This window comes from Chanodichthys erythropterus, chromosome 15 (genome assembly GCF_024489055.1).
Source record: "Chanodichthys erythropterus isolate Z2021 chromosome 15, ASM2448905v1, whole genome shotgun sequence".
Lineage (NCBI taxonomy): Eukaryota > Metazoa > Chordata > Actinopteri > Cypriniformes > Xenocyprididae > Chanodichthys > Chanodichthys erythropterus.
The window spans coordinates 28716256-28720095 of record NC_090235.1 but is presented as its reverse complement, the minus strand read 5'-3'; positions in this window follow the sequence as shown (position 1 = coordinate 28720095).

The following is a 3840-nucleotide window of genomic DNA, read 5'->3' as shown; positions in this document are numbered from 1 at the left end:
AACCCATTTTTTGCTGTCTATGGAGAAGTATGTGAATGCATAAATTCATTACGTTTCTCCAAGAAATATTTATGTTGTTGGGGAAGCTATTTTGAAACTGTAGCTTGCCAAGGTAAGACACATTATTTAAAGTAGTTAAACCACTGCCAGTGTACTCTATAGTAGAAGCAAGTACTGACAAAAAGTAGCTAACTACATTGAAGACAGTTCACCCAACTATTCTAGCATTCTTTACTTACCTCATGTCATTCCAAACCTGAGTTCTTTTCTCTGTGGGAAAAGAGGAAAAGTTTTGAAGATCAGTTGTAATCAAATTGACTTCAATTATACGGAAAAAACACAACATTTCTCAAAATGTGAACAGAAGAAAAGTCATACAGGTAATTCTTTTATCATTTAAGTTACCCCCCTCCCCATTTTTGCAATATCTTTGGCACAAAACCAATGAAGGTTTCTGAAGGAATGAACAATAAGCATAACATCAAACATATACTGTACCATTCAAAAAAACAAAAGGGGGTTGGTAAGATTTAAAAAAAAAAAAAAAAAGTTAAGTTAGTTAGTTATATTAATAAATATCCTGACGCATCCAAACTTTATAATGCCAGTGAATGGAACCAATGAGTATGAAGCTCAAGAAAGTCCATCCATCCATCCATTGGCTCCAGGGGGTTAATAAAGGCCTTCTAAAGTGAAGCGATGTGTTTGTAAGAAAAATATCCATATTTAACAAGTTATAAAGTAAAATATCTAGCTTCCGCCAGACCGCAGTTAAGCTTTTTTCGTAAGTTGAATACGTAAGGCGTAAGACGTAGTGTAAGCATTTTGAACTGTGAAAGGCGTTACACTTTCTTCGTCTGTTGAATACGGAAGGCGGTCTGGCGGAAGCTGGATATTTAACTTTATAACTTGTAAAATATGGATATTTTTCTCACACAAACACATTGCTTCACTTCAGAATGCTTTTATTAACCACTCGGAGCCATGTGGAGTATGTTATAATGGATGGATGCACTTTTTAAGCTTTATATTCGTTGGTCCCATTAACTGTCATTATAAAGCTTGGATGCGTCAGGATATTTATTAATATAACTCAGATTGTGTTCATCAGAAAGAAGAAAGTCATATAGAGCTAGGATGGCTTGAGGGTGAGTAAAGCATGGGGTAATTTTCATTTTAAAGTGAACTAATCATTTAATGCATAAAAGTATAATTCAAAAAAGTTTAATAAAAACATACAGACCCCAAACTTTAAAAAAAAAAGTGATTTTTAAAAACTTTTAAAAATATAACTGAAAACTACAATACAGAAACAGCAGCATTTACCTAAATATTTCACAAAAAGTTATGCAGGGACACAAATCAGTGATTTTTATTTTTTTTATTTGTTTTGTGATAACCCGTTGTTAACCCAACACAGGCTGAATAAACAGAAAAAAAAAAAAAAACCTGTTGAACAGCTATATCTGGCTCCTGAGGTATAAATACACTTCAAATTCGGCTCCTGGTCACACAAGATCTCTGAACAGGATAAAATACTGTACGATATACAACAAAGTCTGTGTGAAAGAGCCTATTGTTACTGTGGAATAAGTAAATATATATTTGCCTGGACATTCCTTCTGAACACTCCCTATGCTGGTGTATTTTCCCTCAACACCAAGTCCCTCTCTTGCACACATAACCCTACGTGTCACTTCCTGACAGAGGATTTTAAAGACGGCTCACAATTTTCAATAATGTTCCGCAGGTCCTAAAGGAGCTCAATTACTCCAGGCCTACAGAGGCCACTGAATCAGCATTTCAAAGTGAAACTCCTTTCCACAAAGACCTTTGAATTGAAATAGAAAAGTTTCTCCTTCCCAGCCGTATGGGCTCAACTCTGATTGACCCCTCTCAATCTGTGCCTCTCTGTTGTAAAGAACAGGCATAAAATAAGGCAGAGTTAATAGAGTTTAGGACTAAGAGCCAAACCGCATTGGAATAGGAAGGAGATGGAAAGAGTCAAGGGAGGGAGAGAAACTGATTGAGCAAAGGGACGAGAAAAAGAGAGCGAGATCCCAAAGGGAGGGGGATTGGGTCCAGGATGCCTGAGGAGATTCTCGGCTCTAATTGGCCGAATGCCTTCACTCGGCGTTCCCATAATGCCTTGTGTTGCAGTGACTTTCTCTAAAGTCTCAATGGACTCCTCAAGGTTACCGTCACTCTTCGGTGTTATCGCTGCACTCTAAGCCACTGTAGCAAATCTGCTTTTAGCGTAGCGATTATGGACTACTGAGAATAGCTGAATATTCAAAATGCTTCAAACACACACATACAGCTTTTCATCAACTTTAACACTCATATACTTCACCCAGAACCACAATAAAACAAGCACAGGGTGACTCTCTGATAAAATCGGATTAGAGTAAAATATTGATGGTGAACAATTGATTTCCTCATGTATATGTGTGTTTTGTGGCAGTAAAGAGGATGTAATGAAAAGCATGCCCTTGAATCCAAAAGCCGCCGGGGTGTCTTTTCAGTTCCATTCCCATGGAGAAATCCTCTTTTTTGATTTCCTTCTAGCATCGCCACAGCTAACCGAATAATCTCTTGTGTGTATCAAAGTGGAATCAAATAAAGAAATCATCTCTACTTTCATTTTGCCCATGTCTTTTCTTCTGTAAAGCCACAGGTATTAACCAAGTGAAGATTCATGATATTAAAATGGCAGCTGAAAGAAAATATATTTTTTTCTCAATCGTAGCCACAATTGCATTACTGTTGTAGCGAGATATTTGGTGCTGTGTTTGCATATGTAATCTGAAATAGATTGATAAGAAGCAGAGGTGCACATGAACAAATAAATCAAACCCCTTGACCCAAATCTATGCTTTGATCCCATGGTGACAGGATATGCATAAACCACTCTTCATATCCAGAACCTCATAGAAATTCCGACATCGCTCTGATGAGCAGACGTGGAGATTTTCAGGAAGCACCATATATATGATGAAAAAACAGTATTAAAACATTTATGAATGCCTACAGAATGTACAAAGTCTGCATTCCCTGTGTGTTAGCAGTTTTCCATAACAATATTTAGCCAGGAGCCGTCTTCCTTTCTCATACGTGAACTTTTGGTCAGCATTATTATCAATTATGCAGTAGTATTCACCTTCTGCTGGAAATTCATTAGGAGATCAATAGAAATCACTTATGTCCAGCAGCAAAATCATTATGTATGTGCCAGAAATCCTTAAGCAGCTTAAGAGGGGGGAAAATAAAAAAACATTTTCAAAGGAATATTGATTTAAAAACTGGATGGATTCAGCTATAAGAGTGTTGTGCTCTACACTTTCAATAGATTACAGCAGTGTGGCCTCATACACAATTTGTGCATAGGGCATTTTGAAAAAGCCTTAGATGTTTATTGTAAATGTAAGCAATTAGAGAATCCTGTGTAGTGTACTATACTGGAATTGCTTTTGGAAACAAAATGTGCTCACACTGTAGTTCACACAGCAAAGAAAAACAATGTATAGCAATGATGGCAACTAACAACATATTTTCATATAATCAAATGAATACAGTTATGTTGAAAGTGACTTTAATTATACTGTATATCATTATGTTGTATAATAGGAGAGATGATAATAATAATAATAATAATAATTGCAGTCTGTATAATGCATAAACACAACTTCATTCTTTATAAATCTTTCCAACAGTGTAGTGTTAGCCAGTTAGCCACGGAGCACTATCAAACTCATTCAATATCAAATGTAAACACCCAAATAAATACAATACTCACATAATCCGACGCATGCATTCAGTATGCATGATGAACACTTTGTA